General features: G+C 48.1%; 1 long non-coding RNA gene across 1 annotated transcript; it reads left to right on the top strand.

The window, feature by feature from the left end:
* Positions 1 to 700: 700 nt before the first annotated feature.
* Positions 701 to 24,607, top strand: LOC120851873. Its single transcript, XR_005718425.1, has 4 exons — positions 701 to 711; positions 1,628 to 1,631; positions 15,928 to 15,935; positions 24,532 to 24,607. It is a non-coding gene; the product is annotated as an uncharacterized LOC120851873 (long non-coding RNA).
* The last annotated feature ends 1,433 nt before the right edge of the window (positions 24,608 to 26,040 follow it).

The raw sequence follows: 26,040 nt of genomic DNA, 5'->3' as shown, positions 1-26,040 counted from the left end.
AACTCCCTGGATAAAAGAGCCTTGGGACTTGGACTTGGACTCTCCATTGCCTAAAAGAATATGCTAATTATCTCTGTAACAGAACAAAGTCGTAAATTCCATTATGTTTATCGGGATATGACCACAGTCCTGTTGATAAATGTCCACTGTTTATCTAGTCTTATGACACATGAATCATGGGTTAACTTTGATCGTATCTCTCTTTTACCTTGTCCAGACTAGTTTCAAGGAATTTGGGGAGGTGGATTTGCGCAAGTACACTTAGGGTATATAAGGTTTTCACAAAAACTGGTCGGGGTCCTTGGCTAAGAAGAGACTCTGCCTTGGGCCCACCGGTGTAATAAACTGCACTCCACTATCTTCATCGTCCTTTTGAGTGAGTTTGTTTCCTGGAACGCATGGCTACAACACAGAGAAAAACAAGCACAGAGGAAAGTGGAGCTGAAGACCCAGGGAAGATGAAGGCAGAGATCAAAACGATGCTTCCACGTGCCAGGAAACACCAAAGATTGCTAGAAACCCCTTGGAAGCTAGGGGAGATGCCCTCCCTGGAAGAAATTCCACCTCACAACCCTCAGAAGGAATGAACTCTGCTAACACATTGATCTTGGGCTTCCAGCCTCCAGAGTTGTGCGAGAATATGATTCTGTTGTTTCAGCCTCCAGTCTGTATAACTTGGTTACATCAGTCTGAGAAAACAAATTTGCTGTTGTTGTTTAGTGGCTCAACATGTCTGACTTTTTTGCGACTCCATGGACTGTAGTCCACCAGGCTCCTCTGTCCATAAGATTCTCCAGGCAAGAATACTGGGGTGGGATGCCATTTTCTCCTCCAGGGCATCTGCCCCACCCAGGGGTCCAACCTGGATCTCCTTCATTGCAGGCAGATTCTTTACCTGTAAGTCACCTGGGAAGACCAGGAAACAAATACATTATCATTAAACTGTCTCCATGACTGTCTCCAGCAATTGAACCCCTCAGGACCTGCTTCCTCTCTTCCCTGGAAGAACCTTCTCTCCCTTCCTCAGCAGACTGCCCCACCTGTATTCCTTGCCCTGCTGGGCCACTCCCCTCATAGCCGGGCTTCCCTCCCGCCCTCCTGACCTGTCCCCTGGTCTCCATTCTGTTGACTTTTCTGGATGCTGGAGCGTGGGAGGGCAGAAAAGCAAAGCAGGCCCCACCTTCCTGGAGGAAGGGTAAAGGGTAGGTATTGAGATGAGACAAGACCAAAAGGATTCAGTGAATCAGGGAGGGACTTCCTTTATTAAAAAAAAATAATGTCAGCTCTGGAATTTCAAGGTCTGAATAATCATTTTCACCAACAGTCCAGGGAGCTAGCTTCTGCATGGTGGTTGGTAGAAAGAAGCTTTCAGAACTCAGCAGCTGCCATATATGTCACAGGCCTCTTCTTATCTGCTGCCCCTCCCAGAGCTGCACCCCCAAATCCTCTCTGAGTTGGGACTGTCTAACAGGCCTGTGATAGGCTGGGAGCTGGAGGAGTCCCTGGAAGGGCCCAGCTGAGAGCTGACGGAGCTGGGAGAGTCAGGAGCAGCTGGGCAGGACACAGGGGAAGCGAGAAGAGAGGTGAACTGGAATTTACAAGAACAGCTGCAACCTTCATCAAGGAGTGAAGTGGAATCTAGACAGGTGTGTGATTTGTTCAAACCCAGGAAATGCGGGGAAGATGGTGCCACTTCAGCCTTGCTGGCCGGGATGCTCACCTTTGGAAACCTCTCCCTGTAAGGGCTACCCTGAGGCCATCAGGAGGGGAGACACCGCAGGCCACATGGAGAGCCCGTGTGCAGGTTCTGAGCTCCTGAAGGCTGTGAGTGTGGACACCGGCAGATAACACCTAGCCCCAAGCCAGGGAGTCTCTCTCAGCCATCAAACCCTCCCAGCTGAGGCCCTGCCTCGTATCACAGAGCAGAGATAAACCCAGCACCACTGTTCCTGACAAACTGAATCAGTGCATGTAATAGATGGATGTTTTACCCCCTAAAGTGTAGGATATTTGTCATGTAGCAACACAAAACTCAAAGAAACACCTGTAATATTCTGGGCAAAAAATTTTTAGCCAGGCCCTCACACTCCAGCAAGAAGCAGTCTCTGCAAGAACTCAGCCTTGGAGTTTAATCTGTCCCAGTAGAGTAGCTGGGCTTCTCTGGTGGCCCAGATGGTAAAGAACCCACCTGCCAATGCAGGAGAAATAAGCAGACACGGGTTCGATCCCTGGGTCTAGAAGATCCCCGGAGGAGGAAATGGCAACCCACTCCAGGATTCTTGCCTGGAGAATCCCATGAGCAGAGGAGCCTGGTGGGCTACCGTCCATGGTGTCGGAAAGAGTTGGACACGACTGAGCGACTTAACACACAGACACACACACACACACAGTAGTAGGGAGAACACGCTCTGAACAGAGGGCCTGGGTCTGAACCCCAGTCCTCAGTGGGTCTCAGTTTCCTTGGCTCTGAAAGGAGAAGATAGAGAAGCCACCTCATAAGGTCCTTGTGGGGATTAAATGAGGTCATGTAGTGTCTGTAGCACCAATTGTACCTATTGGACTTGACCCCAAAACAGAAAAGCTTGTCATACCCCCCCCACCTTGATACAAGATTGTTTTCTGTAGTAACTTATGTAAAACAAAAACAAAACAACATCAGCAAAAATAAAAAACAGCAGTAATTATTATTTTCTTGATTTTTTTCTTTGGGTTTAAAAAAAAATCTAATTTAAAGACCGAACTTCAGTTCTAAAGACATTATTCCAATTAAGTTAAGCATTTCACATGCAAACTAAATTTGTACCTACTCAACAAAAAGATGGCATCTCGCAGTTTGCATTTTTGCTGTTTAAATTTTCAGCACCCAAACTACAAGTGGAATTACAGAATTGCAACAGTTCAAGCTGTGTTTTGTGCCTTCACAACCTCTGTTAGATCCACGTGTTTGAGATGTCCAGGGCTGAAGCCAGAAAATCCTAGGTCAGCCCACTGAAGCATCACCCTCCGATAGCAATACTCAGAATGAACACAGGTGGCCTGGTCAATGGGAATCAGGTCCAGCCTGGACCTGGGAGTTCTGGAGATTAACTTAGGTGCAAAACACGACCCTCATGAAAGGGTGAGTAATGAAAGGGTGAGGTTTCCATCTATGTTACTGAAACTCACAACCACAGCAATTGTTTTGAACAAAGGAATTGTTTTCAGTAAGGAGCATTTTATCAGTGACATTGTTTACAACTAGTGGGCACAATGATAATAATATGCAGAGCAACTTTTGGTCAGTTTTATTATTGCTTTGAAACTTATCTACAAGCTATGTGGGTCCTCATTGCCTGCACCTGGGCTCCACTGCCCCTCCCTAGAACCACAGCACCCTGTCAGCATCAATGCTGCTCTCATCAGAGCCAGTCTCGGGTTCACAGGTCCTTCCACCCTGTGTCTGAGCATCTAACGATCCTTTCTTACTTTTTTTTTTTTTTTTTGGCTGTGCTACACAGCATGCAGGAACTTAGTTCCCTGACCAGGGATTGAACCAGTGTCCCCTGGGGCAGCAGTGCAGAGTCTTAACAGCTGGACCACCAGGGAAGTCCCGTTGAGGGTGTTCTGGTTGATCTCATATGAAATTGTACCAGTTGTTGTTCAGTCGCTGTCATGTCCGACTCTTTGCGACCCCATGGACAGCAGCACACCAGGCTTCCCTGCCCTTCACTATCTCCCAGAGTTTGCTCAAGTTCACATCCATTGCATTGGTGATGCCATCCAACTATCTCATCCTCTGTCACCCCCTTCTCCTTTTGCCCTCAGCCTTTCCCAGCATCAGGGTCTTTCCCAGTGAGTCGGCTTTTCACATCATGTGGCCAAATTATTGGAGCTTCAGCTTCAGCATCAGTCCTTCCTATGAATATTCAGGACTGGTCTCCTTTAGGATTGATTGGTTTGATCTTCTTTCAGTCCAAGGGACTCTCAAGAGTCTTCTCCAGCACCACAATTTTAATTTTTTGGTGCTCAGCCTTCTTTATGGTTCAACTCTCACATCCGTATATGACTACTAGAAAAACCATAGCTTTGACTATATGGACCTTTGTCGGCAAAGTAATGTCTCTGTTTTTTAGTATGCTGTCTAGGTTGGTTAAGGCTTTTCTTCCAAGGAGCAACTGTCTTTTAATTTTATGGCAGCAGTCACCATCTGGAGTGATTTTGGAACCCAAGAAAATAAAGTCTGTCACTGTTTTCATTGCTTCTCCATCTATTTGCCATGAAGTGATGGGACTGTATGCCATGATCTTAGTTTTTTTAATGTTTTGAGTTTTAGGCCAGTTTTTTCACTCTCCTCTTTCAACTTCATCAAGAGGCTCTTTAGTTCCTCTTTGCTTTCTGCCATTAGGGTGGTGTCATCTGCATATATAAGGTTATTCATATTTCTCTCGGCAGTCTTGATTCCAGCTTGTGATTCATCCAGCCTGGCATTTCACATGATTTAATCTGCATATAAGTTAAAAAATCAAGGTGACAATATACAGCCTTGATGTACTGCTTTCCAATTTTGAACCAGTCTATTGTCCCATGTCTGATTCTAACTGTTGCTTCTTGATCAGCTTACAGGTTTTTCAGGAGGTGGGAAAGGTGGTCTGGTATTCCCATCTCTTTAAGAATTTTCCACAGTTTTTTGTGATCCACATAGTCAAAGACTTTAGTCAATGAAGCAGAAGTAGATGTTTTTCTAGAATTTTCTTGCTTTTTTGATGATCCGATTGATGTTGGCACTTTGATCTCTGGTTCCTCTCCTTTTCTAAACACAGCTTGTACATCTGGAAGTTCTTGGTTTAAGTGCTATTGAAGAAGGGCAGCCATTCTTTCCTCCTTCTCCAGCTGTCCTAGAGCACGTGGGCCTCCCACAGTCTCGAAGTAAATCTACCCTCAGGCTCAACCCGTGAGATATAGGAGAGATACCTGAGCCAGACCTGCGGGGCCAGATTCCAGGGGTCACATAGCCTGGGCCTGGACTGCTGAGGTGAGTGCTGGCATCCTGGAGGCAAAAGGCCTGGGAACCCACCAGCCAGGATCAGCTTACAGCAGGCAGCTAAGGGAGCCATTTAGGGTAGACATGTGGAGAACAAGCCCATGGCCTGTGGCCAAGAGAACAGGAAAAAGTGAATGCAGGGGGGCAGCTACCCCAGGCCTGCGAGGGGTCACTTGCAGCCCCGCCAGGGCAGTCCTGACCCCCTCAGATGTCATGAGGTTTCCTCAGCTCCTTAGAAGAAATCTCCTTTTGCTTAACCTAGGTCGCTTTGGTTCCTTGAGAGCAAACATGCCCTCAGAATAAATGGGAACATTTTTCTGGAAGAATATGATTCAATTTATAATAATCTCCTCACAATTGGATTTCTAGGACTAAAAGAACATGCAAAGTGAAAAACAAGAGATGCCTATGGCTCCTTTGTATCTCTTGTGAGTCCCTCCACTAAGTGGGGTTCATTCTGGAACTTGTTCCAGGCAGAACTGATTTGACACCAGAGAATAACATGCACGGTCCCCAGGTTTAGATTTTCTCACTGCATCTAAACTTGCAGACTCGCTCTATGGCTCAGGCCTTTCTGATGGGTTCCCTGGGTCTGTACTAAATACTCTTTACACCCGCTCCTGCCAGTGGTGCTCCCCCTCCAGGCCAATGCCATCGGATTCTCAACCCTGTAGTGTTCTCTATTTTTGCTGTTCAGTATGGCAGCTACTGGGCCTCCCTGGTAGGTCAGCTAGTAAAAAATCCGCCTGCAATGTAGGAGACCCTGGTTCAATTTCTTGGTTGGGAAGATCCCCTGGAGGAGGACATGGCAACCCACTCCAGTATTCTCGTCTGGAGAATTACCAGGGACAGAGGAGCCTGGTGGGCTGCAGTTCATAGGGTCACAAAGAGTCAGACACAACTAAGCGCAGCACAGCACACGGCAACTACGAATATGGCCGTTGGACACTCCAAATGTGAGTAGAGTGATTGAGAAAATGAATTTGTAATTACATTTAATATTGATTAGTTTAAATAGCCATGCCTGGCTGGTGGTCACCATGTTAGATGCTGCAGTTTTAGGTCAAAGCTACCAACGTTGATATTAGATATGCAAATAGTGACACACCCCGACAGCATTTGCATTGTGAAGACCACCTGCTCTTGCTGGGAGCATAGTCCTCTGTTGGCCTTTAAGAGCTGCGCCCTTGAGGCAGGACTCTGGCCTGGGACAGGATATTCCTTGGACTGTCTGTTAACTCAGCAACTTCAGAAGCAAGTGGGAGCAGCTCCCAAAGCCACAGGCTGTACCCTCTCAGCTCTGACCTCCTCTTGGAAGAAAGCACCCCTCTGAGGTGTCATCATTGTCAGACTTGGAGAGCCTCCCCATGACGTCATCTTAACTTTAAAACCACTTTTTCCTGCTGCTGGACAAAGGCAATTCTTCCTGTCGTAAAACCAAACCCCTTATTACTCGAAATGGACTCACAGTTAAGCATCACTTTTGTGAACGAAGGATCCAGAAAGATGCTGAGCTGCAGATTTGAAACACAGGGGAAGTGAATGCGACACCGTCACACCTCTGTGAAGTCACGGGTGGACAACTCCCAGTGACATCATTGAGTGCAGCTCACAGAGCGGCCTTGTGGCCTGGCCTGCTGACCGCTGTGGGAGACGGCTCCCGACCGCTTAATTGCACGTGTGCACTGGAGCCTGGGGAGTGACAATTATTGTGTCCTGACCTGCACCCTGCCAAGACAGCAGGCAGCGGGCATCCAGAGGCCTGGTCTCTAGCCCTGGCTCTCCCTTGTTCTGTTGTTTCCCTGCTCTTTTTTTCAGCCGTGCCGCATGGCATGCAGGATCTTAGTTCCCTAACCAGGGCTTGAACCTGTGCCCCCGCAGTGGAAGTGTAGTGTCCTAACCTCTGTTCTGCCAGGGACTTCGGTCGTTTCCCTGCTTTTTCTTTTTCTTTCTTTCTGACTGGGCTGGGTCTTCATTACAGCTCACAGGCTCTCTCTAGTTGGAGCTTAGTTGCTTAGTTGCTCTGCCACATGCGGGATCTTAGTTTCCTGACCGAGGATCAAACCCACGTCCCCTGCATGGAGCAGGCAGATTCTCAACCACTGGACCACCAGTGAAGTCCCTTGCCTCCCTGTTCTGAACCTCACTTTTTTCCATCTATAAAATGAGAGGGCTGATGATAGAGAGCGTTCAGTGTCCTTACGATGCTGACTATCTCCATGTTCTTAGTGAAGCAAAGGGAAAGGAAAGACTTACCCAGTGAGTGAGTAGCCAAGTCAGGCAGAAGCTCCACGCTTGTGCACAAGCAGAACTGTCCTTAGGGCATTATGCAAACGTCAGCTTCGTGACCCACCTTCACTGAGAGGTAGACCAGTGACTGGTTAGCTAGTCAGCAGCAGTTTCATGCAAAACAGCTCTTTCTCCTCTGAGAAGAGCTTGGGTTTTGAGGTAGAAAATCTTCGGTTCAGGTCCCAAGATCTGAACTGTTTTCTGTTGAACAATTACAATTTTTCTAGGCCTCAGTTTCTTCATGTGTAAAACAGGGACACACTATCTACCTTCCAGGGCTGTCATTTCTTTGTGTACTTCACTTTTGCCTTTTACTCATGGTGGTGCTAGTGGTCAAGGACCCATCTGCCAGCGCAGGAGACATAGGAGATACTGGCTTGATCCTTGGGTCAGGAAGATCCCCTGGAGGAGGGCATGGCAGCCTACTCCAGTATTCTTGCCTGGAGAATCCCATGGACAGAGGAGCCTGGTAGTCCATAGGGTCGCAAAGAGGCAGACATGACTGAAGTGACTAAGCATGCATGCACCTATAAAATAACAACCATATTAATGCTAGTTGGAGTAGCTATTCAGATGCTAGGGCCATACCAGTTGTTTATATGTTGAAATAAATCCTTAGCCCTGAGCCCTCTGACTGTTGCTCCCTCCCCACCTTGGGACCCTTCCTCCCTCCTAGTCTACCTGCAGGATTCAGCAAAGAGCTGCTACCTGTTTCTCAGGAGGCCTGTGAGACCCTTCTTACATCTTATTGGCCAGGGTCTGTGTGGTGCCAGTTTATTTGAATGAATGTGTCAGCTGCTCAGTCGTGTCCAACTCTTTGCGACGCCATGGACTGTAGCCCTCCAGGGTCCTCTGTCCACAGAATTCTCCAGGCAAGCATTCTGGAGTGGGTTGTCATTTCCTTCTCCAGGGAATCTTCCTGACCCAGGGATCGAACTCTTGCATTGTGGGCAGATTCTTTACCATCTAAACCACCAGATAGACTAGATTTTTCAGAGCACTTTTCAGTTTATAGAAATATTTCTCAGAAAATCCAGAGTTCTCATTTGTAGTTTTGCCAAAAAGTTCTGTTGGTTTTGAAGTTTAAAAAAATAAGAGACACATTTTTCATTTTCAACAAGAACTTTGTTGAACAACATAGTCACTGTTTTGTTCCTCTACCTTCTGCCATTTTTCAGGCAACTTCAGGCATCTTCCCCAAACTTTCTTATCATTTTGAGAAAAGCACTGTTCCAACTGTAACTGAAAGCTTGGCCTCCCTGTACATCCGTGCAGAATCAAATCCCAGAGGCGGAGTTTGGGATGAAGCAGAAAAGGAGAGCTTTATTGCTTTGCCAGACAAAGGGGGATATAGCAGGGCTCCTGCCTCGAAAAACCATGTGTCTACCCTGGAGAACTTGATGAGGGGAGTTTATAACAATGAGTCAAAATTGGAGTCCCTAACAAGATTAGGGTGTGAGCAGGGCTTGGTGTCTCAGATGGTTAAGCTTCTGTCTACAATGCGGGAGACCCGGGTTCTATCCCTGGGTCGGGAAGATCCCCTAGAGAAGGAAATGGCAATCCACTCCAGTACTATTGCCTGGAAAATCCCATGGACAGAGGAGCCTGGTAGGCTATAGTCCATGGGGTCGCAAACTTCACTTCAGGGCTTGCACCCACTTAATCTCATCTCAGGTAGTTGGTCTCTTAATCGTGATGAGCTTTTCTGGTTCCTGTAATCCTGCCTCAGGTGGTGTCTTGGCTGCTTCTCCCTGGCTGTTGTTGTTCAGTTGATAAGTCATATCCGACTCTTTAGGACCCCATGGATCACAGCACACCAGGCGTCTCTGTCCTTCACTATCTCCCAGAGTTTGCTCAAATTCACGTCCATTGAGTTGGTGATGCCATCCAACCAGCTCATCCTCCAGTGCCCACTTCTCCTCCCACGTTCAGTCTTTCCCAGCATCAGGGTCTTTTCCAATGAGTCGGCTCTTCACATCAGGTGGCCCAAGTATTAGAGCTTCAGCTTCGCATCAGTCCTCCCTTGATCAGAAACAGTTCAAATCTACCCTTTGGAGCTCAGGGGAGGTCATGGAGGCTGGAGTCTTGCCTGTAAGAAATGGAGGACAGAAAGGCCTCTGTGCCTGGGAGCCCCACAGGGACTTGCTTGGTTTGCCAAAGTGCCTTTTACAGCCTTCCAGAGAATTGCAATTTTTTCCGTTAGGAGAATTTTTTAAGTATAATTTAAAAACATTATTTTTATTATTTTAAAAAATTTGGCTGCTCCCTGCAGCATATAGCACCTTAGTTCCCCAACCAGGGATTGAACCTATAACCCCTGCATTGGAAGATGGAATCACTGGACCACCAGAGGAAGTCTCTTCATTAAGAGAATTTTGTAAAGACTGAAATAAATGGAAATCTGAAGGTGTGGTGTCTGTGAATACAGCGGATGAATTAGAAATCCTCAGCTAAGCTGTAACAGTTTTTGCCTGGTTATCCAAGATATGGGCTTCCTTGGTGGCTCAGATGGTAAAGAATCCACCTGTAATGTAGGAGCCCTGAGTTGAGAAGATTCCCTGGAGAAGGAAATGGCAACTCTAGTATTCTTGCCTGGAGAATTCCATGGACAGTGGAGCTTGGAGAGCTATAGTGTGTGGGGTCGGAAAGAATTGAACATGACAGAGAGACTCACACTTTCACTTTCCAAGAAACAGGTGGTATTGCATTATCTGGATGGAAGATTATGCATTTTCTATTAATTAACTCTGGACACTTTTTGTCAAGTGCTGCTTTCAGCTGGTCTAATTGCGAGCAGTACTTGGAATTAATCATTTGGTTTTTCAGAAGTAGCTCATAATAGAGAACTCCTTTTCAATCCCACCAAATACACAGTATCATCTCCTTTGGATGAAGATTGACCTTTAGTGTGACTGGTGGTGGTTCCTTTCATTTGTATCACAATATCTTCCATTGCACATTATTGTACAGTATGCACTTTTCATCACCTGTCATAATTGATTTTAATAAAGAAACTCTTATGTTAGTTTTAAGTAGAGAATCACATGTGGAAATACAGTCAGATTTTTTCTTTTTCTTTTTTTTGCTTAACTTACATGGAACCCAAATATCGAAGCAATTAACATCACCAAACTGGCTATCTGCTGCATGGCATAACAATGATTGTTCTCAGTTACTGTCTCAATTTGATCGCTATCAACTTCAGGCCATCTACTTGACCATGGAGCCTTATCCAGCAAGAAATCTCCAGTAGGAATCTTTGCAAGCCACTTTTGACACATTCAATCAGTCACAGCACCTTCTCCAGACACTGAACAAATCCTTTTCTGTGTTTTTCAGTTGCATTTTTACCTTCCTTGAAATAATAAAGCATAATATGCCAAAATGTTGCTTTTTTTTCATCTTCAATATTAAAATGGTTACACAGAAGTTCACCAATTTTTTTTTAATGCATGCATCAAATTGCCAAAATCCGCTGGATCATGGAAAAAGCAAGAGAGTTCCAGAAAAACATCTATTTCTGCTTTATTGACTATGCCAAACCCTTTGACTGTGTGGATCACAGTAAACTGTGGAGAATTTTGAGAGAGATGGAAATACCAGACCACCTAACCTGCCTCTTGAGAAATCTGTATGCAGGCCAGGAAGCAACAGTTAGAACTGGACATGGAACAACAGACTGGTTCCAAATAGGAAAAGGAGTACGTCAAGGCTGTATATTGTCACCCTGCTTATTTAACTTCTATGCAGAGTACATCATGAGAAATGCTGGACTGGAAGAAACACAAGCTGGAATCAAGATTGCCGGGAGAAATATCAATAACCTCAGATATGCAGATGACACCACCCTTATGGCAGAAAGTGAAGAGGAACTAAAAAGCCTCTTGATGAAAGTAAGAGGAGAGTGAAAAAGTTGGCTTAAAGCTCAACATTCAGAAAACGAAGATCATGGCATCCAGTCCCATCACTCCATGGGAAATAGATGGGGAAACAATGGAAACAGTGTCAGACTTTATTTTGGGGGGCTCCCAAATCACTGCAGATGGTGATTGCAGCCATGAAATTAAAAGACACTTACTCCTTGGAAGAAAAGTTATGACCAACCTAGATAGCATATTCAAAAGCAGAGACATTACTTTGGCGACTAAGGTCCGTCTAATCAAGGCCATGGTTTTTCCAGTAGTCATGTATGGATGTGAGAGTTGGACTGTGAAGAAGGCTGAGCACCAAAGAATTGATGCTTTTGAACTGTGGTGTTGGAGAAGACTCTTGAGAGTCCCTTGGACTGCAAGGAGATCCAACCAGTCCATTCTGAAGGAGATCAGGCCTGGGATTTCTTTGGAAGGAATGACGCTAAAGCTGAAACTCCAGTACTTTGGCCACCTCATGTGAAGAGTTGACTCATTGGAAAAGACTCTGATGCTGGGAGGGATTGGGGGCAGGAGGAGAAGGGGACAACAGAGGATGAGATGGCTGGATGGCTTCACTGACTTGATGGACGCAAGTCTGAGTGAACTCCAAGAGTTGGTGATGGACAGAGAGGCCTGGCGTGCTGCGATTCATGGGGTCGCAAAGAGTCAGACACGACTGAGCGACTGAATTGAACTGAAGCACTACTAGAACCATCTTACAGGGAAAAAAAAAATCAACTTGTTGGCAATGAATATGCACTCCTTTGCCTGCCCCATTTCTGTATTATTAACATCTCATATCAGTGTAGTGTGTGTGTGTGCTTAGTTGCTCAGTCATGTCTAACTCTCTGTGGCCACATGGACTGTAGCCCGCCAAGCTCCTCTGTCCATGGGATTTCCCAGGCAAGAATACTGGAGGGGGTTGCCATTTCTTATTGCAGGAGATCTTCCCAACCCAGGGGGTCAAACCCACTTCTCTTGCATCTCTTGCATCAGCAGGCAGATTCTTTACCACTAGTGTCACTTGGAGAAGCCCTCTTCTATCAGTGTAGTATCATTAAAACTGATGATCCAATATTGAAATATCACTACATTATTGTTAACGCAAGTCCGCAGTTTCCATGAGGCCTCACTTTTCGTGTTGCATGGTTGTTAACTGTTTTTAAGATTATCATGCCCTGAGTTCGGGAAAGTTCTTGTGATGGCATCGGTAGAAAAATCCAGGCACCAAAGCATCATCTGTCTCCAATGACATCCAAGTATCTACTCCTTTCAACCTATGGAGGTCAACTCTCAGATCTGACTCAAGTCCACTGTGGTGAGCTATAAAGGGGCTCCATTGCACCTCACTTCAGGTGAAGGGGAAGGTGGGCCTTGGGGGAGCCTAGGAGCCTGAGGGGTCATGAAGTTCAAGGTGGCACTGCCAGAGGAAGACAGACTGCTCAAGGGGCCTAAAGTCAGCTCGCTTTTGGCTTAACACTCTCAGCTGTCTGGCACACCAGAACCCACAGCCTGAATTCCCCAGAGGGTAACACAGGGCAGACGTGGAGGGCTGGAGGTACTGTGAGAGCAGGTGAGAGGGAGCTAATGAGGTCTTCATCCACCGGTCAGTTTGGACCCAACTGGACGCACAGACAAGATCTCGTTGGTATTCTTGGGCCCTTCTTTTCTGTCCCTGGCTGCTGATAAGTGTGCAGTGCTTCAAAACACATGGGCTAACCTGGTTTTGTGGGTTATTTGGGGCAACTTTCACAGTAGTGTGTATATAGTAAAACATACCTCAAATTCCAAATAACTAACTTTCAAATGGAGAAGGAAATGGCAACCCACCCAGTATTCTTGCCTAGAGAATTCCATGGACAAAGGAGCCTGGCGAGCAGCAGTTCATGGGGTCATAAGGAGTTGGACATGATTGACTGTCTAATACACACACGCAACTTTCAAACAAAACCTTATATTATAGCCCACTCTCCATTCCAGAAGTGGGGAGCTGCTGAGTGCTGCATGAGATGGAAAAGCAACAGGTGGGCTGCCTTTGCTGCAAAGAACACAATCCATCCTCTAAAAAAAGAAATTAGTTCTACGGTCCCTGCGTCCTCCCAGCAGGTCTCAAGGCCCAGATCCTGAGCAGTGAGCCCCTGGTTGCTCTAGCCGTGACTAGCATGACTGCATGTCTAACTGGGAGGAACCTGTCTGTGGGGAGGATTCGGGACCCTGCTGCGTCCTCCACACTTTGCAGCCCACCATGTGATGAAGGAAAGAGTCCTGTGAGGGGTGGGGGAGGGGGAGTGAGTGGCGTGTGCATCTTAATAATATGATGTTTCTGCTTCAAACGTGAGGCTCTTAGTAGGGGAGATAAGTTCTGCAGCCCGGCGTAGAAAGGGTCAGGACATATGTGAGGGCAGAGCAGGGGTTAGGAAGGGTTGGGGCATGGACAGAAAAGTCCTTCCATTGTTGATGTTTTTCAGTCGCTCAGTCGTGTCCAGCTCTTTGCGACCCCATGGACTGCAGCACGCCAGGCTTCCCTGTCCTTCACCATCTCCCCGAGTTTGCTCAAACTCACGTCCTTTGAGTTGGTGATGCCATCCAACCATCTCATCCTCTGCCATCCCCTTCTCCTGCCTTCAATCTTTCTCAGCATTAGAGTCTTTTCTAATGAGTCAGCTCTTCACATCAAGTGGCCAGTGTATTGGAGCTTCGGCTTTAGCATCAGTCCTTCCAATGAATATTCAGGGTTGATTTCCTTTAGCATTGACTGGCTTGATCTGCTTGTAGTCCAAGGGACTCTCAAGAATCTTCTCCAGCACCACAGTTCAAAAGCTGCTACTCTTTATTTATTTTAATTTTTTGATCTTGCCAGATGGCATGTGGGATCTGAGCTCCCCAACCAGGGATCGAACCCATGCTCCCTGCCTTAGGAGCGTGGACTCTTAACCACTGGACCACCAGGGCATTCTGTCTCTTTAAATAAGAAAGGCAGATGGCCCAGAGAATGGGAGAGGACAGGGTTCTCAGGGGCTGGACTTGGGTGGGGATGACCTTGGCCAGGTCCTTGCCTTTGGAGGCCCAGACACTCCCCACTGGGCAGGGCTCGAGGGACTGGCTCAGGCCAACCCAGGTAGGGAGGCCTAGGGGATAGAAGGTTTACCAGGGAGCCAAAGACCCCAGATGGCTATGGGCAAGCAGGTGACCAACCCCAGCTCTCCAAGGCTGCGGGCATCACATGTCATAGTCTTGTCTGGGGCCAGTATGGTAGCCATGTATGCCATTTTCCTCTGAGGGCTGGTCATCTGAAGACTCCATGCTTCTGTTGATGGACAGGCCACCCCTGGGACATGCCCTCCTAGTCCCTGAGCTGTGGGACCCACTGTCTAGTCGGGGGTGGGGGAGAGCGGCCACTGGGTTTGTCCGGCAGGCAGTGGCCCAGGATGCCTGGTCTAAGAGGCACGGTGACCTGGCTGCCTGAGGACCACATGGACTGTAGCCCACTAGGCTCCTCTGTCCATGGGATTCTCCACGCAAGAACACTGGTGTGGGTTGTCATTTCCTCCTCCTCCAGGGGATCTTCCCAACCCAGGGATCGAATCCCGGTCTCCTGAATTGGTAGGTGGGTTCTTTACCACTGCGTCATCTGGGAAGCCCAAGGTTCCAACATGCCCACCCAAAGTTGCTTCAGGACAGCATCTGGGGACTTGCCCTCCAGCCTCAGTGATGGGGGCCTTCCTTGGGGCACCTCTGGCAACACTGGCTCCTCTCATGGGCTCCCTGCTCCTGCTGCCAGATGCCCCCCTCCCACAGGCGCCCCCCACTTCCTCGAGGTGCCTGACAGGCTCCAGGCCACTCGGCCTGGATGGCTTGTGCAGGGTTAAGCCAGCTGTGCTCCACAAGGGGGAAAGCAGGCCAAGTTACCCAGCCTGTTTGTGGCGGGAGCAGAGGAAAGGCCAGTCCAAGAGAAATCTTTCATTCCTAGCTGACCAAAACCTTGAGCACGTTTGGGGAAGGGGTCCTCACAGTAAACTAAGATTCAACAGCTGAGCCCGAAAGGAGGTGTGTCCTGAAGAGCAGAAAGAAACAGCAAAAGGGAACCCACTGGGAAAGGAGAGAGTAAGGGATTTCAGAACTTGTTGAAAAGTGCTGCTGTGTAAAGATTCTTATTTTTCAAAGCTATCCTCCAGTAGATAACTCTGTTCATTTCTCTCAGATTTGCCCTACCTGAGAGAAGCCCGATTCTTCAGGCTGTATGAGCATCCTTCACCTAGTGGTCCCGGGAAGGGGCCTACCAGGTTTCCTGAGGCTGAACTTGTGGCTCCAAGGTGATCAGGGCAGAGGATTCCTGGGGCATCAGGACTGGAAGGCTGGACAGGAGTGACATCCAAGATTGGTGAGAGGCGGGCTTGGGTGGCTGTCACTTAGGACAGGAAGAGAATCGGTCAGCACCGGTCTGAGTCACCCAGATAGGATATGGGCAGTGATCAGACACGAAGAGGAAGGCAGAGTGGGCATGGACATTTACTAAGCTCTTACTGTATGCCCGACCCGTGCTTCATGCATTGTGCTCATTAACTCACTGAATCCTTGGGGCAACTCCTCTGCTGGTGAGGAAACTGAGGCGCGGGGAAGGGTTGGGACTTGCCCGAGATTAGCCACGAATGAGTACAGAACCGGATTCAAATCCAGGCTTGTTTGACTTCAGTCGTCACTTTGGAGGAAAGAAAGTGAAGCTTCTGGAGTCTCTCCGACGTCTCAGGCCTGCAGGAAGGAGTTTTGCTGCTGGGGGTGAGAGGCCATGGAGTCAGGAAAGGTAGGGTGGGATCAGCAGACAATGGGAGCCTTCTGCCCCCTCCAATCCTGTGGAAGGAGTCTCTGGAGGAACGATACTCCTTTCTGAAATCTTGCATACAATCAGAACTTCCCAGGAGAGTCCCTTGTGAGTTGACCCCTCTAAGAATAGAAGCCATTAGCTCGATCATCTACCATTACCCCTTGGAAATGCCCTTGTAGGATCAGTTACCCTCCCTACCACACAACTGGACACTAAGTATCACGTGGTATGTGACAAGATCACCCATCTTTGAGCCAGAACTTGGTGTGTAATCCCAGTTCTACTGTGTGACCTTGGATATGCCACTTCACTTTCCGAGCCTCGACTATCTTCATCTATAAAATGGGGATAACAGTAGTCACTCATACAGTTGCCAGAGGAATAAAGTCAGAGAGATGGCACAGGCAAAAAAAAAAAAAAAAAGCCACTAGTACACTGTCTGGCACAGAGCAGATGTTTTGTTTGAGTCCAAATTTGGGGGAAATGGAGTTTTGTAGCAGGAGCATCCTGATCCGAGAAGTGGGTTTGCAGGCTTTGCTCAGCTTACCTGAAGATAGGCCAGTACCCAGGGGCCAAGTGTATGAGTCAGCCTACATAATTCCCCGTAACGCCTGTAAGCTGTCCAACATGTATTTAACAGGGGCCCTGCAATTGATCGAGGCCTCCCCATCAATCACGCCCTGGGGCTGGGGGAGACAAGCAGGGCAGCCCCAGTGGGCCAAGCGAGGCCCGAGACAGGCATTCTGTGGTCTTGTTCAGACTTAGCTTCTGACTGCTTTGAGGCCTTTGGCGGATTACTTAACTTCTCAATGTCTCGCTCTCCTTATCTGTAAAATGGGGATAATAATACTTACCTACCTCACGGGGCTTGTTGCAAGAATTAATTAAAGTTTATGAAGTGCTTTGAGATTCCCGGATAAAAGGTTCTGTGAAAGTACAAAGTATTATTATCATAATCCAGTAGGCTATAAAAGATAATTTTGCAGGAAAAGGCAAAAACTTAATTTCCATACAAGCAGAAACAAAGGCAGATATAGTCATAGAAAGTGGGGGAAAAAGGTCTAGAAGATAATTTATATAATTTTTAAAAATTATACCATGTTTTCTCCCTACCAATAATCAATGCAGCATAATAATTACAGATTTCAGTCATAGACCAGCAAATGTTAATAATAATAAGAGTCTCTAATAATAAGAGTACCAGGGCCTGGGTTGGGGACTTTGCATGAATTATGTCCTGGAATCCTTTGACCACCCCATGAGGTAGGTGAATGTCACCACTCCAGTTTAACATACGAGACAAGGACTCCAGGACTAACTCTAGAATCCCCTCCTGGCCTTAGCTTGAGACTCTGAGGAGCGCTTGGTGACACTCTAACTCCCCTTGCAGATTTGAGAGGTAACCACAAGGGAAACTGAGGCAAGGGCTGGGATCAGGTGTCTTGCAGGAAAAATGAGCTCTTGCCACCCTATATTCTAGATCATGTTCAAACACCAGTCCCCCAAGAAAACCACCCAGTCTGTGTCTCTAGCCTTCTTTCTTCCTAAGAAAAAAGGAAAGACTGTCTCCACCTGCCTCCGAGCTCTGTTGGGAGAGTCAATTACCTTCTTTTAAAAAAAAATTAATAGATGATAAATAGATAGATAGAGCTTTCAGACGGGAGGCCCATGTGTGGAAAATTCCATATTGCTGATCCCTTTCATGTCTGCTTGAAGCCTTTCCACAAGTGTAATTAAGTCCCAGGCTGGGAAGCCTGGGGTGGGAGGAGCAGACAAACCCAGCCTCTAAGAGGGCTCTCTACATGGGGGAAGCAGAGGCAGAGTGGGGTAACCATCACCTTGGGGTCCAAGGAGACTGGATGGAATCCCATGCTGCCCCCCTCAATAGGTGTAAAATTTGGAGCGAATTCTCTAACCCCCAGGCCCCTTAGTCAATGCTTGGAAAGCATCTGATACTGAAAAGAGTGATCTTTATTATTCTTTTGTATATTAGATACACAAAAAAATAGGAGAGTGCAGGGTGGGCTGAATAGTCATATAATTTCACAACTTACCTGGCAAATGAAAAAATACACATTTAGACTTGAAAAGTATAACATGAAATGAATGGGGTCCCTGGAGGAAGGTGTATCTGTCTTGCTCACTCCATGATTCTGTGTGTCTGAGGAGGTGTCTTTGCTAGGAGGTGGAAGGGGCAGGACTGGTTGATGGAGAGGAAGGCGAAGCCTGGAGATGGGGTCCCAGGAGTGTGGACCACTGAACGGAGAACCCAGGTCGAGCCTTCCCAAGACACTGCCTCTGGGCGACAGATGGTGAATGTCTTATAATTTCTACTCACTTTTTTTTTTTGCTTGTTTTGTTTTTTGGCTGCACCATGTGACTTGTGGGGTCTAGTTCCCTGGACTGCCAGGGAAGCCCCTGCAGTCACTTTTTTCAGATCTCAGCTTTGCCACCCACTATCTGTGACTTCAAGAGGGTTTGAATTAATCTGGGCGTTTCCTGATCTGAAAACCTGGGACCCACCCACCCCCCCGCCAACCCCAGAGTGTGCTGAGTATTCAGCCAGTCAGCACTGGGCTAAGTGCCCACACAGAGGCTCTTGGTCCCAAGAGGACCTGCTATGCCCAGATCTGGGCCAGCTCCTCTGAGTGTGTACTCAGTGACTCCCCAACTGGGAATCTATGAGGTCAAGTACTAGTATCTTTTCTTTTTTTAATGTTTATTTATTATTTATTTTATCTGCATCAGATCTTAGTTGCAGCACAGGGGATCTTTCAGCTGTGGTGTGGGAACTCAGTTGAGGCATGTGGAATCTAGTTCCCTGACCAGGGATCGAACCCAGGCCCCAGCACTGGGAGATCGGAGTCTTAGCCACTGGACCACCAGAGAAGTCCCAAGTGTTAGGATCTTAATTTTACCTTCAGTAAATCATTTCCTATAAGAACAAGGTCCTATTGTATAGCACAGGGAACTATATTCAATATCCTGGGATAAACCATACTGGAAAAGAATATGAAAAAGCATGTATACATATGTATAACTGGATTACCTTGCTAAAGAGTAGAAATTAACATTATACTTTCACTGTGTATGCTCAGTCACTCAGTCGTGTCTGACTCTGTGATGCTGTGGGCGGTAGCTTGCCAGGCTCCTCTGTCAATGGGATTCTCCAAGCAAGAATACTGGAGTGGGTTGCCATGCCCTCCTTCGGGGGATCTTCCCAACCCAGGGATCAAACCCAGGTCTCCTGCATTGCAGGCAGATTCTTTACTGTCTGAGCCACCAGGGAAGCTCAGGAATACTGGAATGGGTAGCCAATATCTTCTCCAGGGGAACTTCCCAACCCAAGAATCAAACCAGGGTCTCCTGCATTGCAGACAGATTCTTCACCAGCTGAGTTACCCAGGAAGCCCATACAGTCTCTATACTTCAGCAAAATAAATTTTAAAAAATATTTCCCATGAAATTCTCTGTTCTATAAAGAAACAGCGAAAGAGAACATGTGATGTAACAGAACACAGAGGTGAAACCTCTCACCCCACACCCAAAGGGCAGGGAGCAGCGCTCTGTGAGGGTCTGAGTGGGAGGCAGGGACTGCGGGAGGTCCCGGCCATCAGGAGGGTCTGAGACGCTCTGTCGTGTCCCTGCATGCCGGCCTCCCTGGGCAGGTGACAAAGAGCCAGGGAGGGACGAACACTTGCAGACCTGGCCAAGGCAGCCGCTCTTCCCACCAGGTATGGGTCCCAGGGTCAGCCCAGGTTCTCAGCAGGGAGAGACCACCCCCTCCTCTCCAACAAAGGGGTTGACACAGATCGGGGAGAGGAAGGAAATCCAAGTTCTTTGACTCTTAGAATCTGAGGGGTTGAGTGTTAGAAGGGATTTTGAGATCATCTAATTTTACAGATGGGTTTCCCAGGTGGCACTAGTGGTAAAGGACCCACCTGCCAAAGCAGCAGGCATAGGAGACCTGGGTTCGATCCCTGGGCTGGGAAGATCCCCTGGAGGAGGGCATGGCAATTCACTCCGGTGTTCTTGCCCGGAGAATCCCACGGACAGAGGAGTCTGGAGGGCTACCATCCGTGGGATCACAAAGAGTCAGACATGACTAAAGTGACTGAGCACACACACACCCAATCTTATAGATAAGAATAGCTGAGACTCAGATAGTTCTGGGGGCTTCCCGAGTATGTCCCTGGAGAGGGAAAGTCAAGGTTCCCTTCCTTCATTTCCCACTGACTCTTTGATTTTGGTGGCCTCTGAGCCTTGGTTTTCCCATCTGCAAAGCCAGGGTACCAGTCGTTCCCTTGCCCATACCCCAGGACAAAAGTAAGAGGCCAGAGTGACCATAAGAATAGAAAGTCTGGCAGGAGGCCATGGGGGAGCATGGAGGCCACCAGGAATTATCAACCAAGAGAGGAAGGGGCTGGAGGGTGCAGCACTGGTGCTCCTCCTCTACTGGAGGAGAAATGGAGAAATGGTCACGGGAGGGCAGCTGGGGCCTTGGCAGGGCCTTGCCCTGGTCGCTCAGGCCCAGGGGACTCCCAAGAGCTTCTATCACCTCTTCTATTGGAGGCTTTTCCTCGGGGTGAATCAGGGTGGGGTCCCAGCCCTGAGCAGAGGCAGGCCTCCTTCAGGGACAAGGAAGAGGTCTGGGGAGATGACCCCTGCTCCCTGACTGGTACCCACTCCCACCCTATCCCGACACTGGCTTTCAGGTGGCTGGGGTTTCTCCTCTGTTTGGCTGCGTCCTAAATGCGCCACTTCAGAAGACACCATGGCTGAGGTTTATAGAACGCCCATTGTGTGCGGGGAAACGCTCATCACCAGTTCTCAGCCATCTGGCTCAGCCAGCCGTGAAGTCTGGGTGTGGGAGCCTCGTTTGACACATGCGGGTCCCGAGGCTCAGGGCTGTTAGGCAGTTGGCCCAGGGCCACACAGCACGGGAGGGCACAGCCAGTCTCCTGGGGTCCACTCCCACACTCTGTGGCTGCTAGGGGATGGGCCCTTCCTCCGGCAGAGACTGAGACGTGATCAGGGTCAGTGAGGGAAGCCTGGGGTCTCTTCCAGCCTCAGGGAGAGAGAGAGATGTCCGTGCAGGGAGATGTTGGACTCAGGGCTTGCTTGCCTAACCCTTTTCTAGCCCCCATTCTGGGGCCTGGGGCTGGGTACCCTGGACTGTGGTCTGGATAAGGTCCCCACGGGGCTCTGACCCTCGGCTTGGGGCAAGAGACGGGACTGCACAGACAGGGCTCCAGCCTGCAGCCTTGGAAAGACTTCTTGTCTCAGTGGGCCCTGGATTAGTGTAGGATTAGTAGAAAAAGGCCTGGTCTGGACCTTTGGCCCCCTGGACTCCCCACACCCTGGCACAGTGGACAGATGAGATGCTCTGGGCCAGTGTCCTTACCTGTTAGAATGAAAGGGGTGTAGGTATTGATTTTAGGAAGAAGAAAAACCTCCACATTCTGCTGTGAAAGAGATCTTCAAGGTACACTGAGAGAAAAGCACGGTGCTTATGCAACAAGCTAACTAAAAATTCTGTATATATTATATATGTATATATTTTAAAAATATGCTTGTATATACATGACATATACCTATTCAGGGTATGATCAATCATGTCTGACTATTTGTGACCCCTTGGACTGTAGCCCACCAGGCTCCTCTGTTCATGGGATTTCTCAGGCAAGAATATTGGAGTGGGTTGTCATCATCTTCCTGACCCAGGGATCGAACCCACCCGGGAAGCTCCATATTCTGTGTATAAACAGACTCAAAAGATATATTTGCTTATTTTTCACAAAGAAACAATGCTAGAGTAAACCAAACATTTCTTTCTTTCTTTCATTTTATTGTAGCATAATTGATTTACAATGTTGTGTTAGTCTCTGCTGTACAGCAAAGTGACTCAGTTATACCTATATTTTCTTTTTCATATTCTTTCCCAGTATGGTTTATCCCAAGATACGGGATACAGCTTCCCATGCTAGATGAGTAGGACCTTGATGTTTATCCATTCTGTATATAATAGCCAAACATCTATTCTTAAAGGGTTGCCCAATGGAGGAGGGAGAGCCAAGTTGGGTGGAGAGGGGGACTCAGGCATGGAAGCTGGGCCTCTTGATGCACGGTGCTAATTTTGGAACTGTGCACATATTTCATGTAAATTTTAAAAATGAAAGTAACTAAAAAAAAAAAAACAACCAGCAAAGCAATCTACAAAATTAATTACAAAACATCGGTTAAATAGAAGTTTGCATATCAATGTGGTGACATAAATGCCCAGAGAAGAATAACCTCTGCTGGGTGCCTTGATGTCACAACTTGGTGACACTAAGCCTCCTAAGGACCCACGGAGACTGCTTTTAGTGACTGTCTTCGTGGTGCTGATGTGGGTGTTGCGATTCTGAAACGGTGACATATGTGAATGTATATGCGTATGTGCTCAGTCGCATCAGTCGTGTCCGACCCTTTGTGACCCTGTGGACGGCAGCCCATCAGGCTCCTCTGTCCATGGGATTCTCCAGACAAGAATACTGAAGTGGGTTGACTGCCCTCCTCCAGGGGATCCTCCTGACCCAGGGATCCAACCTGCATCTCCTGCATTGCAGGCGAATTCTCTTACCACTGAGCCACCAGGCAAGCCCATGTGAATGTGTACAGCAGGATATTGTCAATGCTGTTAAGAACCAAGGTTCTCAGAGGAAGAGAACGCAGAAGCAAATTGGATGCCAAATCTAGAAGTTGTAGTAAATGCTTCCGGACTTGTGTGTCTCTGAGTCCGAGGGCCCCTTCGGGAGACCCCAGAGAATTCCACCCAGCTGTGCTCTGCACCTACCCCAAAGACTGTTAGCCACAGTCTTTGCTAGCTTTATACTCTCTGGGGGAACAAATGTCTTGGTTTGAAAGAAAATTATCTGGCTTTTAAAAACCCCGACAGTCTGGAACCACCAGTGGAGATCCACTGACTGTCCCTCAGGGCTGACATTTCCTGGTTCTGGAAACCCAGGTGCTCAGTGAGCTGACTTACACTGACTTGTGCCTAGCATGTTTACACTTACTTGTGCCTAGCATGCTTACACTGACTTGTGCCTAGCGTGCTGCTGCATAGGAGCCCCATGAGCGCTGGAGCCGTTCCTGCACTTTCCAGCGAAGCGCTGCCTGGTCGACTCTCCCTGAGTCAAGGGCTGTGTTTGCTCTGGTCCCTGCCTTCTGGGGCTTGGACTTGTCACTCTGACTGACCCAGACGTGATGGTTTGCAATGTCCCTGAACCTGCTGTGTGTTGTAAACTGTTAACATGTGTTGCCCTGCTTTATCCCTGCCAAGACCTCTTGAAACGGGGACTATTAACCCTGCTTTCTCAGGGGAGGAGAAGCGTGAGGCTGCCCAGCCCTGGACCCAGAGAGGCAATGGTGGACCCAGAGGGGCAATGGTGGGGCCAGGGGTTGAGTGTGGCCTGACTGACCCCAGAGCCCCTATGTACCTGTCACGGAGAGAATGGTCTCGTAACTCTTCCTATTTTTGTTTTTGAAAAGTCCTTTGGCCATGCCACATGGCAGGTGGGATCTTAGATTCCCAACCAGGGATCAAAGCATGAAGTCTTAACCACTGGACCACCAGTGAAGTCTCTCTCCAGGCTCTTTCTAAATGTGTGAGACAGGCTGTGAAGGAGTTAAGCTGACAGCAAAGGACTTGGTAGCAGGCTGGATGCTCTGGCCTGGGAATGGTCCCAGCCTTCCCTGGCTCAAGAGAAGTGTACACACAGCAAGATTCTCTACCACGTACAGGGCACCGCCTCCGTCAGTGTCTGGAATCTCTGCCATGCTGGTGGAATGGGCCTCGTCCATACTTCACACCGAGACTCTGCGAGATCAGAGGGATTGTTAGGGTCATTTGATCTCAGAGGAAGGAGGAGACCCAACTCCAGACTAGGCTTCAATACTGCAAATCTGTCATGGAGAACTGTGACTTTGACCTCCATCTTCACTCTACAGGCTAGGAAGAAGACATCAGGAGGAGGAAGCATTCTCTGACAAAGGAAGCTTCTTGGTTAAAGCTCCAGGTACCAAATTTTGTTCAGAGCCAAAGAATAGATCTTATCGGTCTAGTCCAGTAGTTCTCAGCTAGGGATGCTTCTGGCTTCCCTGGGAACATAAGCTGTGTGCAGAGACATTTCAGGTTGTCACAGCCAGGAAGGGGTGTGTCCTCCTGTCTTCTTGTGGGTAGAGGCTGGGGATACAGCTGCACATCTCGCGATACACAGAGCAGCTCGCATGACAAAGAGTGACCTACCCCCAAAGTTAGTAGTGCCAAGGTCAAGAGACCCCACTGTGCCTGTCTGCAGGGCAGCAGTGGAGATGCAGACACAGAGAACAGACTTTGGGCAGAGTAGGGGAAGGAGAGGGTGGGACAAGAGAGTAGCTTGGAAACGTACACATTACCATGTGTAAAATTAGAGAGCCAGTGGGAATTCGCTCTGCAATGCTGGGAGCTCAAATCAGTGCTCTCTGACAATCTAGAGGGTTGGGATGGGGTGGGAGGTGGGAAGGAGGTTCAAGACGGAGGGGGAAAAAAAGAATGATAAAAAGAAACCCCGTTATGGTCTAGACTTTGGAGCAGGCCTCTCCCCTTTCAAACCTATTTCTCTTCCCACTTATTAGTACGCTTCAATCACTCAGTTTTCAAGAGAAAGTAATAAGCCACCTGTTCTTAAAAGTTTTGGGAATGTCTCCATCAGCAGCAGAGTCAGCTCAGTTATAGGGAGGTGTCTCTTTCATCTCTCCAGGAGGGTTGCATGTTGGGAGACAGTGTTTGGGAACCCACGTGATGCCAATTAGTCAAATAGGCTTCTCCTCTGAGAATTCACCCTCCTCTGAACTTCAAACATCTTGACCAATACTAATCTCGCAGTAGAACATCTCAGGGAGATTCTATCTGCTCTCAAACCAATTAGTTAAACTCCGGGCAAGTTTACCAAACAATCTTCTTTGATCACAGAATTAATTATTTTTTTCAAATGGTGTGATGTTTTACCCGTATGTCTTCCTTTGACATTAATTTATAGACCAGCAAGGAGAAGCACATTCTGCTTTTGGAGACGTCATTGGCATTTCAGAGTCAAAAATTGCATTTTTTTCATTATTTTTCTGCAGTTTGGGACAGAAAGAAAAAGAATCTTGATGTTTGGAGGCACCCGACAAGCACTGAGAGATCAGAAAGCCCAGTGCCAGGCTCCACAAAAGGAGAAAGAACGCCAAGTTCCCTCTGGGCCAGGACAAGATGGCACCCACTGCAGGGTCAACTGAGCGATGGCCTTTGTCTCACTCTCCGTTCACTGAGTGGCCCCACCAGCAACAAGCCCATTGTGAGGTGCTGGGGCAGCCACAGAGGAAAGAAGGGCCATCTGTGCCCTAATGTTTATAGTCCAGTGGACAGGAGGCACAACTCAACAAATAATGACGGTGTTTCTGTGTGCATCTTCTGAACATTTCCACCTGCCGGTTCTTTTCCTGGTGAATTCTACTCATCCTTCCAGACCCCTCTGCTAGCCTTCCTGTCCCAGGCTGAGCTTTTCTCTACCAGGACCCAGGGCACTGGCCCCTTGTTGCTGTTCTCCCTCTGCGATGTGAAAGGTGCTCAGTCGTGTCTGACTCTTTGAAACCCCATGGACTATACAGTCCACGGAATTCGCCAGGCTAGAATACTGGAGTGGTAGCCTTTCCCTTCTCCAGGGGATCCCCCCAACCCCAGGGATCAAACCCAGGTCTCCCGCATTGCAGGCGGATTCTTTTCCAGCTGAGCCACCAGGGAAGCCCGCCCCCAGGGAAGTCTCCCTCTGCTGCCCACCCGCTAAATGTGAGCCACATAAGGGGGGACCTGGGGATTTTATTGTCTGTGAATCCCCTGAACATGGAAGAAACTGGATAAGTACTGAATGAATGAATGAAATGTGTGTGTATAGAGGCCCAAGGCCAAAAAGGAGGTAATGGTGAAGAAATGC

The sequence above is a fragment of the Oryx dammah genome, unplaced genomic scaffold (assembly GCF_014754425.2).
Source record: "Oryx dammah isolate SB20612 unplaced genomic scaffold, SCBI_Odam_1.1 HiC_scaffold_25, whole genome shotgun sequence".
Classification (NCBI taxonomy): domain Eukaryota; kingdom Metazoa; phylum Chordata; class Mammalia; order Artiodactyla; family Bovidae; genus Oryx; species Oryx dammah.
Note: the sequence above shows the minus strand (reverse complement) of the source record. Positions and strands in the feature narration are given on the sequence as shown.